This window comes from Mustelus asterias, chromosome 3 (assembly GCF_964213995.1).
Source record: "Mustelus asterias chromosome 3, sMusAst1.hap1.1, whole genome shotgun sequence".
Taxonomy (NCBI): domain Eukaryota; kingdom Metazoa; phylum Chordata; class Chondrichthyes; order Carcharhiniformes; family Triakidae; genus Mustelus; species Mustelus asterias.
In genome coordinates, this window is record NC_135803.1 from 68160097 (window position 1) to 68175626 (window position 15530).

Genomic DNA, 15530 nt, shown 5'->3' on the forward strand with positions numbered 1-15530 from the left:
GATCAAGGGATATGGGGAAGGAGGGATCGGGATATTGAATCTGATGATCAGCCATGATCAAGCTGAACAGGCAGAGCAGGCTCAAAGGGCCAAATAACCTACTCCTGCCCCTGGTTTCTATGTTTCTGTGCTTCTTTGTGTGTGTGGAGTTTGCACATTCTCCCGTGTCTGCGTGGGTTTCCTCCAGGTGCTCCGATTTCCTCCCAGAGTCCAAACATGTGTGGGTTAGGTTGATTGGAAATGTTCAATTGCCCCTTAGTGTCAGGGGAATTAGAAGGGTAAATATGTAAGGTTAGGGGGATAGGGCGTGGATGGGATTGTTATCGATGCAGGTTCAATGGCTGAATGGCCTCCTTCTGCGCTGTAGGGATTCTATGATTCTATGGTCAGTGCAAAAGTTCAGGCTGAATTGGTTACAACTATCTTCAGCCATAAGTTCCTGAGAATCCCACCATCAGAAATGCTAGTCTTCAGCCAATTTGATGAAATCTGTGTGAAATCACAAAATGTCTAAAAGCACTGATACAGGAAGGTCTAATGTATGGGCCCTGATAACATCCTGCCAGTGGTGACTTGAGCCAGCCTGAGTCGAGCTGTTCCAGGATAGCTACAACACTCATATCTGCCCAATGAAGTGGAAAATTGCCCAGGTATGTCCTGTCCACCAAATAAACCATGATAATTCCAATCTGACCAATTACCCATCCATCAGTCTACTGTCAATCATCAGCAAGTGATGCAAGGTGCCTTACAAATAACCTGCTCACCGGTGCTCAGTTAGGGTTCCGCCAGGACCACTTAGTTCCTGATCTTATTACAACCTTGATCCAAAGATAGATAAAATAACTGAATTCTAGAAGAGAGTGACTGCTCTGGGAATCGAGGCAGCATTTGACCCAGAGTGGCGTCAAGGACCACCAGCAAGATTGCAGTCAATGGGAATAATTAGTTGGAGTCATATCTAGCACAAAGGAAGATGGCTGTAGTTTTGCAAGGCCAATCACCTCAGTGCCAGTTCCTCAGGGTAGTGCCCCCTGCCCAACCATTTTCAGTTGCTTCATCAATTACCTTTCTTCTATCATAAAGTGGTCAGAAGCAGACATGATTAGGGAAGTGGTCGGCACCATTTGCAACTTCTCAGATACTGAAGCAATCCATCCCCACGTGCAACAAGATTTGGAAAGCATTCAGACATGGGTTGATAAGTGACAAGCAACATTTGTGCCACCTTCAGTGTCAGGCAATGACCATTTCTAACAAGATGGAATTCAACCATCTCCCTTTGACATTCAATGGCAAAACCTTGCCAATGAAACCCCCACCATCAACAATTTGTGCATTATCATTGATCAGAAACATAACTGGAGCAGCACATCACTCACCTTCTGACTCCCTAAAGTTTATCCACAATCACAAGTCAGAAGTGCATTGAAGTATTCCCCACTCGCCTGTGATGAGTACAGCACCAACAGCGCTCAAACAGCTCAGCACCAAATAGGACAAAGCAATGTACCTGATTGCCATCCCTGCCACGCAGCAACCACCACCTCCCCCCCACCGCCCACCCACCACCCTATTCATCACATTAAATATTCACTCCCTCCACAACTGCTACACAATACTGGAATAGTTGGAGTGCAGCAATTCTCCAGTCCTCCTTCAAACCTTCACCCTCAACCACTTAGAAGGGCAAGAGAACACAACTATGTGCAAATTCCTTTCCAAGTCACACTTGAAAGTATATTGCTGTTGCTTCATGGTCACTGGATCAAAGTCCTGGAACTGACTCTCTAACAGCACTGTGGTATAGCTACACCAGATGGATGGCTTGTCACCAGCATTTGAAGGGAAATTAGGCAGGGCAACAAATGTTAGCCCTTCCAGCAACACTTACATCCCATGAAGAAATAAAAATAAGTTCAATGTCTTAAATTTATTTACCAACAGGCTTTATTATGACAATTTCTCAACCCATTGATTCTATTTTGGTACAGACAAGATAATAAGAATGTTCCCCTCCAGCAAGCAGACTGGGAGGCAAGAATCAATATTTGCACTGTTCATCTGTCCTGTTTTTTTTCCAAACTCAACACTGTAATACCTGCATTTAAAGCAGACTGAGTCTGATCAATTGCTGAGGCCTACACAATGTTACCTGCAGCTCCTCCGATGAGCTCTCGGCTTAACCTTAGATGCTGTAACATCACAAAAAGTGAGCTATATTCCTAACCTTCTTGCTTTTAATCTGCAGTGTTCCCAGACAAGTATTACAGTGTATACATGTGATCTTACAGTCAAGGAGAACACCTAAAATGTGGTTTTGAAATCCTTCACCTATGTTCAGCAAGGGTAAAGCCATGAAAAGCAGCATTTTCTGTTGCGAGCAGTTAAATGATTGTGATAGATATTGGCAGCTTAAACTATCCAGCTTAAATAGTACTTCTGGTGAAATGGTGCATCATCTTCACTTGATTCTTCTCTTAAATTGAGAAATCCCTCTCTAAAGATCTGCTGTTGGAAATTTGCCAGTGCTATCTCTCTGGTTGTTCATTAAATAGAAAGTTTAGGAAAAGCAAATTCCTCACAATGGTTCTGTGACTTTAATACCAGTTCTGTTCCCTAAGTGGAGCAGAATTGTCCTGGATGAAAAGAAAATCATGGAATCATAGAGCTAAGGAAGATTTAACCTATTGTCCCCCAGACGATTGGCAGAGTACACTGCATGAAACACTGAGGCCTACCCATTCTAAGGATCTGTATCTAGTGAATGACTGCTCTTTTTTGAGTAAAATATTACATGGTGTAAAATAATCTTACTCGATGTGATAGCTCTCACCATTCACTTTTAAGAGGTATCTCATCATGGTACTGGGAGAGTGGGGAAGGGGTGAGAAGCAGGAATGTAGGAAAATGAGATGGACGTGGTTGAGGGTCCTGTCAGCTATGGTGTGGGGCACCCTTATTTGTGGGGAAAAGGCAGGACAAACTTCCGAATTCAACACTGAGTTTGCACATCCTCTGATCATATTCGCTGCCCCCATTTTATTAGGGGGTAGGTTCTGATAATGAGGCACAGAGTACACAAACAAGAAAGTAAACTTTTAAAGATCACTGGTTAGGGTCCAGCTGGAGCCATTGCAACCAATTCTAGATGCCACACTCTTTAAAGAATGTCAAGAGGACGCAGATGAGATTTACTAAGGGAATTAAATACTTCATATGGAGTCAGGAGAATCTGCGATTGTTTACCTGGAGCAGAAAAAAATAGGGGGAGATTTGACAGGTGGTGTTCAAAATCAGGAGTGTCTTTGATAGAGAAAATAAGGCTAAACACTTTCCAGTAGCAGAAGGGCCCATATAAAGGACACAGGCTCAAGGTAATTGGCAAAAATACCAGAGGCTGGGGAGTGGGAGCAATAAACAAGGGTGGTAGGAAAATGTTACAAGGACAGCATAATGGCAGAAGAAATTTTGGAAGGTGTAGGAAATGCTCAGGAAAACATCAGGTCAGGTCTGGGGATAAAAACCTGAATGTGGATTTCAGTGGCTGATAGTTTCAGGTAGTAATGGAGATGTTGAGTTTATGGAGGTGAAAGTAAATGGTTTTGTAATAATGAGGATATAAATTCAGAAGCTTAGCTCAAGTTTGAATAGTTTATCAAGTCTCAGTCAGCCCAAGATAGTGGTTAGGGAGGACCACGGCATCAGTGGTGAGGGTACGCCGCTGTGACAAGTTGTGGTGAACCACTGTTACTACATGTATGTGCCTGGACACACCCATGCTGCACCTGGCCTGAGACTCCTCCCTTTCCACCTGAGACCCCTCCCTTTCCACCCAGAGTGGGGTATAAAGGTGATGGGCCCTCCTCCTTGCCTCAGTCCAGACCAGGTCAGCTACAAGGGTGTGCTCCTATTCTCTGTGAATAAAAGCCTATTAGTTTCACTCACTCTCAGAAGTCTTCGTGTCGTAATTGATAGTGCATCAATTTTATTCACAGAGAAAAAAAAACAGAATGGAGCAACTTTTAAAGCCTGACACTCTAAATTTGGATCCGCAAGCGCCTGGGGCAGCCAACAGCTTTAATCACTGGCTGAAGTGCTTCGAAGCCTTCCTCGGAGCCTCCACGGTCGTCCGGTCCGATGCAGACAAGCTGCACGTGCTCAACGCCCGGGTAAGCGACGCAGTTTTCGCCACCATCTGTGACGCAGAAACGTACGCTGATGCGCTAGCGCTCTTAAAGAGCCAATACAGCCAACAGACGAACGAAGTCTACGCCAGGCATCTGCTAGCTACCCGTAAACAGAGGCCGGGGGAATCAAATGCACAGTTCCTCCGCGAACTACGTGGGCTCGGCAGGGCTTGTAACTGCAAGGCCGTATCCGCTGTGCAGTACACAGAGGACTTAATCCACGATGCCTACATTACGGGCATCGCATCCAACTACATTCGACAGCGCCTGCTAGAACAAGGTGGGCTAGATCTTCCAAAAACTGTAACACTCGCAGAATCCCTCGAAGTAGCATCACGTAACCTCGAGGCATACACGCCCGACCGCGCGACATCGTGGGCCTCACGGCCACTATCATCCCAGTACCTAGGAGGGCCTCCGACTTATGCCACACAGCGCCCCACCAGTGACTCAACGGCCGCGGCCGTGGCAGCCCCGAAGTGTTACTTTTGCGGCCTAGCGAAACACCCCCGACAACGCTGCCCGGCAAGGGAGGCGTTCTGCTCAGGGTGTGGAAAGAAAGGCCACTACGCGAAAGTCTGCAAGGCAAAGTCGAAACCGAATAGCGCAGCATGCGACCCGAGGGAACAGAAAACCCGATCGCCATCAGCCGTGTGGGAGTCAAGGGGGCCGCCATCTTGGACACCAGCGACCACGTGTGAGCCCGGGGAACCGCCATTTTGGACACCATCGGCCACGTGGGAGTCAAGGGGGCCGCCACCTTGGACGCAGCCGACCGCATGCGAGACAGGGGAGCCGCCATCTTGGACGCCGGCTGATGACTCTTCGGGATCTACGGTGGCAGCGATCCAGCTGGACCAGTCTCGTCCACATCAGCTCGCGAGCTCTATGATGGACATACAGGTAAATGGCCATGCGGGAAACTGTTTGTTTGACAGCGGGAGTACGGAGAGCTTTATCCACCCCGATACTGTGCGTCGCTATGCCCTTTCGGTACGGCCAGTCAAACAAACCATTTCCTTGGCCTCAAAGTCCTTGATAGTGCATCACAAGTGACAAAGATAATCGCTGTGATTTAGCAGATGCACTAGCCGCAGGCCCAAATCCCGTAATGGCCGCAATATCTCGCGAGAGGCCAAAACAGGATTTGGGTTTCTGATCTTCCTCACTCTCCTTCGATAATACGGATCAGGTTCACACCCAGGAAGGGTGGAGTCTGATTTGCATACATTATAATATTATTAGAGGACTTGACCTGCTACTGCCACCCTCACTGTATCATCCCAGTCAACCGGCATGCAAAATACTATTGGCTTCCTAAAATGAAAACCTTCATGATGACCATGCCAGGGTGCATAGAATAGTACAGCCTCTAGGTGGTGAGGGACATGATGAGCAGTGCCCTGGCAGCATGGTAGTGCCAGGGTCAGGCCCTCTGGGGAGCCCCACTGGGGTGGTCCCCTTATATGTGCCGGAGGAGAGTGTGCTAATGCTTGTGGGAGTGGTGGATGCCCCAAATTCTGTGAGGTGGGGGGGTGGGGGAGTCCCTAATCCTGTGAGGTGGGAGTGCCCCAATTGGATGGGAGGAGTTTATTTCTTGCGCAGATGGGATGCCCTTTGAAGATGGCGCCCTGATCTCTGCAGAGTTGGCCTTGTTGGCTCTAACAGGTTGCACCCTGCCAGAGTGACACTGCAAACCATGCCCCTAAATTCTCTGTGCACTGAGTACCAGAGAATCTGGAGAGAAAACTCAGTTTGCAGCAAGAGAGCTACATACCAGTTTTCTCCCTAAAACTGACACTCTGGCAAATTTTGGGATGATTCCACCCAGTCTGCAGTTCTCCTTCTGCTTAGCAGGGGCAAATTCCAGCTCAAGCAATGAGTTACTTTCTGAAGTGCAATCTATAGTGTACTGCAGACAAGTACATGAGGTAACTTGCAAACTGGAGGATCACAGAAACAGCAATAATCAGTTAAGTTAAAAGATAGTACTGTCAACCAAGCAGTGCAGCACTCCAGAAATGGTGCACCAGAACACCAGAGTGGGATTTCTCAGAGAGACAGAATTATTGTCAACTAAGACAGGCTAATACAAGAACACTAGGGGAAATAACATAAGTTCACCTTATAGAAACCTACTATCAACACCTTGGGGTCACTATTGACCAGAAATTGAACTGCACTCGCTATGTAAATACTGTGGTGACAAGAGCAGGTCAGAGGCTACGAACTCTGTGGAAAGTAACACATCTCCTGACTCTCTAAATCCTGTTCACAATCTACAAGGCACAAGTCAGGAGTGTAACGGAATACTCTCCATTTGCCTGGATGAGTGCAGTTCCAACAGTAGGCAGGATGCTTGACACCATCCAGGAAAGATTGGCACTCCTTCCACAAATATTCGATCCCTACATCACGGATAGACAGTGGCAGTTGTGTGCATCATCTACGAGATGCGCTGCAGGAACTCACCAGATCTCCTTGGACAGCACCTTCCAAACCCACAATCACTACCATGTAGAAAGATAAGGGCAGCAGGGCGATGGGAATACCACCTCCAAGCCACTCACCATTCTAACTTGGAAATATACTACTGTTCCTTCACTATCGCTGGGTCAAAATCCCAGAACTTCCCCCCACAACGGAACCACCTACACCACATGGATGCAGCAGTTCAAGAAGGCAGCTGACCACCACCTTCTCAAGGACAATTAGGGATGGGCAATAAATGCTGGCCTAGCCACTGACACTGGCATCCCTAAATGAATATTAAAAAAAGAAAACCACCAAAGCTGATGAAAGAGTAGGATGCTAAACAATCTGACTAAATCATCCGATATTTGTGAATCCATGTCTTCAGATACAAAAATTGAATTTTATGCACTTGTAACTGTTGCAATCCCATAACATTGTTCCTTTTTCAATATACTTGGTTGGACAGAATTTCAAAGACATTAGACTGATACTGTTTCAAACCAAACACTTCCACTGCAATTCCAGATTTCATTCTGCATTAGCCGGTTCTCTGATGTGTGCTCAAGCCTTCTGCTCGGAGAACATCAATTTAAAGCTAAGCTGTTTTGTCTCACATTAAATATAGCTACAGCATCTGCTCAAGATCTTTAACATCTGTGGATATATTCACTGGATCAAATCTTGATAGACTTCAACTGCAGCGATCAAATATAATTTGATAGCTGCACAGTGGTGCTCAGTGTGCTAGCTTCAAACCGTTATGAGTGGAAAGGCTGCAAAAAATAATTATTCCCCCTTTGCCTGAAAGAGCTAATTCTGTTTACTTTTAGCAAACAATTCTGTCAACTTCACTTGCCCTTGAGAAACTCATTAATATTCATAATTGGGAGCTTAAGTAATTGGAACTACACCTGCATCAATGTGGTTTTCAAAACTGCTTCTTTTCTATTGCACCTGCTTAATGCTCCAGAGCATGTCTCATTAGGTTACTACATAAAATGAAGGAGGCATTGATGATAGCTCAGTGCAAAATCAGTCACTATACTTATCTTTTTATCCCTACTTCAACACTTCACTCAGGCGTATCCAATTCTTCAGAGTGGAAGAATTGAAGTGTTCCACCAAAGAGCCACAACTAGGTCTTGGGACCAAAATTGGGCTTCAGTTGCTTTCAGTTTCAAAAGAGTCACCTCAAGCAGGGTCAGTGGTGACACCATCCACACGAAAACCATCCATCTGGACTCTACGACACCAACATCGAGGTGTAGTAAACTAAAATATGCCCACATTTGTGTTTTCCTCTGTTCTTTATTACTTGAATGAGTGTAAATTGGGGGAGGTGGATACTCAACGAGACCTTGGAGTCCTCGTGCATCAGTCACTGAAAGTAAGCGCAGAAGTACAGCAGGCAATAAAGAAGGCAAATGGTATGTTGGCTTTCATAGTGAGGGGATTTGAGGATGGGGATGCTTTACTGCAATTGTATAGGGGATTGGTAAGGTCACACCTGGAGTATTGTGTGCAATTTTGGTGTCCTTATCTGAGGAAGGATGTTCTTGCTACAGAGGGAGTACAGCAAAGTTTACCAGGCTGATTCCTGGGATGGCAGGTCTGTCATATGAGAGACTAAGTTGGTTAGGATTTTATTCGCTGGAGTTTAGAAGAGTGAGAAGGGATCTCATAGAAACTTATGAAATTCTAACACGGTTAAGACAGGATAGATTCAGAAAGAATGTTCCCAATGGTGGGGGAGTCCAGAACTAGGGGTCATAGTTTGAGGATAAGGGGTAAACCTTTTGAACTGAGGTGAGGAGAAATATCTTCACCCAGAGGTGGTGAATGTGTGGAATTCATTACCACAGAATGTAGTTGAGGCCAAAACATTGTCTGATTCAAGAAGAAATTAGATATAGCTCTTGGGGCTAAAGGGATTAAGGTATATGGGAGGAAGCGGGGATCAGGATATTAAATTTGATGATCAGCCATGATCAAAATGAATGGTGGAGCAGGCTCGAAGGGCCGAATGGACTACTGCTGTTTCTAGTTTCTTTGTTTCTACGTTTTTATGCTTCTGTGAATACTTTCACAAGGAATCATAGAATCCAACAGTGCAGAAGGAGGCCATTCATCTCATCGAGTCTGCACCGACCACAATCCCACCCAGGCCCTATCCCCATAAACCCATGCACTTACCCTAGCTAGTCCCCCTGACACTAAGGGACAATTTAGCCTGGCCAATTCATCTAACTCGCATATCTTTGGACTGTGGGAGGAAACTGGTGCACCCGGAGGAAACCCACGCAGACACAGGGAAAACGTGCAGACTCCACACAGACAGTGACCCAAGCCGGGAATCAAACCTGGGTCCCTGGCGCTTGAGGCATCAGTGCTAACCACTATGCCACTGGCTGCCTCAAAATTGTGATGAAAAAGTTATACCCTCGTTCGAAAAAGGGGTAAAGGAATCAATGTGTCATTAGGCCAATGGGCTTAATGTCAGTGGTGGGAAAACTGCTGGAGACCATCATTTAGGACAAAATTAATTCTCAATTGGAGGAGCATGGATTAGTAAAGGGGCAGCCAGCATAGATTTGTTAAAGGTGTACTAACCCATTACTTCCAATCTCCAGGGAATTAGACTATGCAACAGTATGATTGATACCGTAAAAATAATGGGGCATGGCTTATTTTCCCTGACTCAGAAGGCCTCAGAAACCTGCTGCACTGCACATTTCTCACCAGGCCCAAGTAGAAAGGTCAGGTGAGAAAGCTACATGTGTATTCTAGAATAAGTTACAAGGAGCAGAGAAGCAATCCAACTGTGACTGATGCTCCTTGAAAGTTCTGGCCCATTGTTCAGAATTTTCTGGCTGTTCCCACCAACGATGAACCCTGCCATGGGTTTCCCGGTGGCGGTGGGGTGTGTTGGGGGGGGGGGGGAGGGGGAGGGCGGTTGCATGAAATGGGAAACCACGTTGACGGTAGCAGGACCAGAAGATCTTGCCACTGACTGATGGCGGACCATGCCCACTGTCACAAAACACGCAGCAGGAGGTGTGGAAAATCCCACCCAGAAACGTCCTAACTATGTTGGGGGTTGTGGGTCTTACACAAAAAGAAAAAGATGGGGTTTGCGCACAGAGATTCAAACTAACAACAACAGATTTATTCTAATGGCTCTGGACTGTACAGAGAGAAACTGAAACTAAAACTGTATCCCGTGCAACAGCCTAATGACATCCATCAAATCATGTGATTAGCTCTTGAAGCAATCTGCAACTACTTAAATATATAACACACCCATTTGTCTAACTAATATAATTGAGTTGCTTGATGAACTAAGAGAGAGAATCAATGAAGGTAGTACAGTAGCTATAGACATAAACTTTAAAATTGTTTTGATGCTGTACCATATAACAGGATTAGTTGAAAAATACAAGCAGGGAAGATTAAAGTGATGATGGTAACTTGGGTACATAATTGACTCAGGGATAGGAGGCAGAGAGTAGTGGTGAATTGGAGAGAAATGAAATCCCAAGCGGTTGGCGTTAGTATAATTAGCTGCTGCCTCACAGTGCCAGGGATTCGGGTTCGATTCCCGGCTTGGGTTACTGTCTGTGTAGAGTCTGCACGTTCTCCCCGTGTCTGCGTGGGTTTCCTTTGAGTGCTCTGGTTTCTCCCCCACAGACGTGCTGATAAGGTGCATTGGCCATGTTAAATTCCTCAGTGTATCCGAACAGGTGCCGGAGTGTGGTGGTTAGGGGATTTTCACAGTAACTTCAGTGCAGTGTTAATGTAAACCAACTCGTGACACTAATAACTTTTTAAAAAGTGCTTCCTGCCATCTCTCCTAAGTTGTCTGGCCCTAATTTTTAGATTATGCCCCCTAGTTCTAGAATCTCTAACCAGTGGAAATAGTTTATCGTTATCTACCCTTGCTTTTCCTGTTAATATCTTGAAAACTCCGATCCGATCACCCCTTAACCTTCTAATTCTAGAGAAAACTAGCCTAATTTGTATAATCTCTCCAGCTCCATGTTATCTAAGCCTGCTATGGCTTGTTTCATTACCTGAAGAGTTTGAATACAATTGAACCCTGTAGAATAGTCAGCAAATAACCCCATTCTGGACCTGATGAAAAGCATTGATGAAACATTTGAAGATGACTGGGTGGTTGGTGATGTCCTGAGGTTGTGATCACTGGTCTCCCACACTCATTTCCTGTTGGATTAGGTAAGATTCAAGTTAATGCAAGATTTTTCCTTTGGCCAGATTTTCTAGGGCTCCTAAAAGGTATATTTGATTAAATATTGCCTCAAATATTGAGGACAAATATTCTCACCTCTCCTATCATGTTAAACTTTCGATCCAAGGATGTGAGGGGTTCTGGCAAAATACAAACCGTGTAAGGGCAAAGAAGTTACAGGAGAATAGGTGTTGTTAAATACAGATAACAGCTTGCATTCATCTTCAACAGAGCAATGCCTTAAATATCTACCTCAACTTAATACAGCTCCAGCTATTGTTGATTTGGCCAGGATTTCCCAGCCCTAACACTGATGGACTTGATTGCAGGTGGGATCAGAAAAATTAGACAGAAGTTAAGAGTCAATGGCTCTCCAAGTGACCCCATCTCATCCACGATGATGCCAGTTGGTGGTGGGGTTGGAAAACCCCAGCCTTTGTCAGACAACTATGGTAAAATGAAATCAATTCACAAGAACAAGAAATGTTAAGTAATTGTTGATTGGTACATTTGAAAGCTCATACCTGAGACATACACAGCAAATAAAACAATATTGTCATCAAATAGGTATCAGAGCATAATTTGCTTTAAATTAATTATGGGAAAGGTATCCAGGGTAAAAGGTTTCAACTGGGGAGCTGATTTTAATGATTTTGGGAGGAACCCAGATAGATTGGAAAAGGCCATTCAAAGATAAACCAGTAATGGGGGCAATGGAGAATTTTCAGGAAGTGATATTTCTACAAGAATAGTAACTTGTATTTGTATAATGACTTTAATGTAATAAAACATTCCAAGATGATTCACGGGAATACTATAAAGCAATACATGGAACTGAACCATATAAAGGGAACAGACAACTGAGCAACTGGTCAATTAGATAGATTTTAATGAGCATCTTAAAGAAGGAAAGGAGATCTTGTGGCACAGTGGGTAGCAGCCCTGCCTCTGAACTGAAAGCTCTGGGTTCGAGTCCCACCCCAGGACTTGATGGCCAAGGAAGATGCATTCATAATGCGACCAAACAGGTTGAGTGCGTCAAAGGCAGGTGAGTCGGGGCAGAATCAGTTGCTGTTGCAGTGGTCTTAGTGAAGGCATGGAGATGTGGTTGGAAACTCCACCTAGGGTCAGACGTGACACCAAGTTTGTGAACAGTTTAGTTTAGCCTCAGACAGTTATGAGGAAGAAGGATGGAGTCAGTGAATACAGAGCAGAATAAATCTGTTTGTCGGGTTTTGTTTCAAAATTTAGTCGGAGGCAGTTATTCTTCATCTTATCCTGGATGTCGAAGAAGTAGTATGAAAAATTCAAGGCAGTGTGACAATTTAGCGAGAGTGGAAAGGTTCGAGTGAGATGAAGCTAAGGCAGAACTTGGTGTCATCAGTACTCCTGTGGAAACTGATAAAATTCTATTGTATATATAGGGGGCGATTCTCCCAGCCCACTGCACTGTTCTAGCAGTTCAGTGGGCCAGGAGGTCATCTCATCGGCTTCCCGCTGGGCACCCAGGCTGCCGTGCCTCTCCATGGCAAAGATTTTCAGAGTAATCAGCTCCGTGCCGAGCGGATTACAATATGCTAATCGGGATCTGTATTTCATTAGCGGGCCCGGGACTGAGGTCTCTGGGCCCGCTAGCATCTCTCATCCCCCGCCAGGAATAGCTCACTCTAGCGGGGTTTATAACTGCTCCCCATTAATGGGAAACAGGCAGCCTGATCCCGCTGGAGTGAAGAGAGGCCATTGAGGACCCCCCAGGATGTCGGAGGTAAGGGGGGGTGCCCCCTGACACTACCCAAGGGGCAAAATAGCAATGCCCAAAGGGACCCTTGGCACTGCCCACCGGGCAGTGCTAAGGGGACAGGGCCTTAGGGGTGAGCAGGGATTATTTGGGGGAGCGCAATAGGTGGGAGTGGGAGGTCCTGCTGCCTCTCTGCATTCAGAATCGGTGAATCCGTGGCAGAGGGAGGGAGGATGGCAATCAGGGCTGGCTGTCCAGGTCAGGGGAGGGGGGGGGGGGGGAGGTGGTTCAGGGCTGCCGGGAGTCCAGGGGAAGTCGGGACATCGGGGCATGCCCGGGGAGTCTGCGAGGCCAGTGATCGGGGGAGGGGGGGGTCGGCGTGGACAGCATTGTGGGGGGGTTGCAGGGCTGGCTAGCGATCAGGCAGGCCAGTGATCAGGCAGTGCTGGGCCACTGTGCGTGAACCGATGACGGCGCTAACAGATTGGTGCATGCGCAGTGGCTCGCTCAGTGCTATACTGCCGGCCTCTCGGGTGGGAATAGACCCCGCCCACTGATTTTCAGGGGGAATCCCGCTCGGGCACTCTGCAGTGCTCAGACTGTGGGAGATTCATTCTGAAAATCCTGTTAAAAAAATCCAGCAGGAGTTACTCCAGTTTTCACGCGAAATGGGGACTTAGAATTTTTTGGGAGAATCCCAGCCATAGGCTTTTGGGTAAGCAAAGTGCCACATTGGAGACTTATGAAAAAAGTGGAAGTCCTTGGAATTAAGAGGAAAGAGCCAGTAGGAATACAAGCAAAGAGATCATGCTAGAATTTTATAAATCAGTGGACAATTCTGGGCATCACAGATTAGGAAAATGTGGAGGCTGTAGAAAGGGTCCAGAGGAGCTTTATAAGGATGTTACCAGAAATGTGGGCGCTCAGCTAGGAGGAGAAATTGGAAGAGTCAGTGCTGTTCTCCCAGGAACAGAAAGGGCTAAGAGATGACCTAATAAAGATTATGAAAACAATGAAAGTCTTTGATAGAGTCGATAGAGAAAATGTATTTCTCTTTGGCACGTTGGTCAATAACTGGAGGTCAAGAATTCAAATTCATTGGCAACAGAACCAGAAGGGAAAAGAGGATTTTTTTCATTCAGAGTTGTCTATCATGTTTTTATAATGATACAATACCTTGGGCTTATTTATTGTACAAGACACAAGGCATCAATCACTCACAAAGGATTGGGTAAACACGTTGTGGGTTCATTTATTAAGACTAGCCACATATGAGAATAGTTATACCTAAGTATTCAACTTGAAGACATCAGAGCTATGCTCTGCTCTAAACAAAAGTGAAACTACGACTCAATTACGTGACACATTTTCCTTTTAGTGATGTCATGCTGATATCCCTTCAAGGCATATTACAACAGGATCTGGACTGCCCTGCCTGGAAAGGTGGGGGAAGCTGATTCCATGAATAATTTAAAAAGGTTCGACAGCCACCTGAGAGCAAGGAACTTACAAAGTTATGGACAAAAGTGGGAATGAGGGATGAAGCATGAGTACTCTAAGAGCCAGCACAGGCACAACAGACCAAACAACCTCAACCTCTGCTGTAAATGTCTATGATTCTATGAAGTACAGCTCAATTATTAAATAAAGCTCACTGTTGTCAATCATCAGGTGAGTACTCAGTTCTCAGAGCATCAAATGGACCACTATTCTTGTCACTGTCCAGTGGTTGCATTTATTTTGGGTTGGTTGGCCACGTCATTGACAACTTCCATGAACTAAAAGTGCAGCAACAGCTGGTTTCAGTGATAGCAAGCTGCTGCTTGCTCCACGGAGATTTCTTACAAGGTAATGTAATCTATACCACACTTGGTCTAGATTCTGAACAAGGTAACTGCAAATGATAACATGGTGAGGAACAGCGGGAACAGATTGCTATGTGTCATGGCCCCTCACATAGACAAACATCTGAGCCCACGAGAATGAAAGCCAAGACGATGCCGGTAGAAAATAGTGAGAAAAAGTAAGTGGAGAAGCTCCAAAAAGTACACAGTCAAAAAGGTATTTTTTTAAAAGGAATAAAAAGGCAAGTGATTTTAATTTTTAAAATTTATTTTCAAAATCACTCCACTGCTTTTCCCTTCCCTATCTCTCTAATCTCCTCCAGCCTCACAACCCGCACCCCCCTCCCCCCCCCCCCAAAGAAATCTTCACGCCTCTAGTTGTAACTTATTAAGCATCTCTGATTTTAGTTGCACCAAAATCGGTGGCTGTACCTTCAGTTCCCTATGCTTTAAGCTCTGGAATACCCTCCTTGTCTCTCTCTTCCTCTTTACCTCACTTTCTCCTTTAACAATCTCTTCGACCAAACATTTGGGACATCTGACCTAATCTCTCCCTCTGTGACTCAGTAACATTCTATAATGCTCCTGTGAAGCACCTTCATCGTGTTTAAGGCATTATATCTACATTTAAGTTGTTGATGTTGACTATGTTGAGTGAGAGCTTCAAACAACAAGATGGCACAGCAAAGGATAAGCAATAATTTGGAATCAGGGCATAGAAGCTGAGACATATGGCAGACAATTATAATTTAAGATCATCCCTCGAGAGATAGAATGACAGACACACTCCGATTTAAGTTCTGTCATGAAAGGCTCAGGTTTTGCTGACGAAATACTGGAGCTTAGTATATTGGATGACATTAAGCTGTAATTGATGGTTTGAAAACCATTTAAAATTTGATTATCAGAATTGGATATTGGAAGGACATATTGACTGGCTTAAAGACCTTAATATGGAACCCTTCTGAACCATATTCTTGTATAATGAGACAATCTAAACTCATTTTCTTTTGAAACATCAATTTTTAATAATTGAT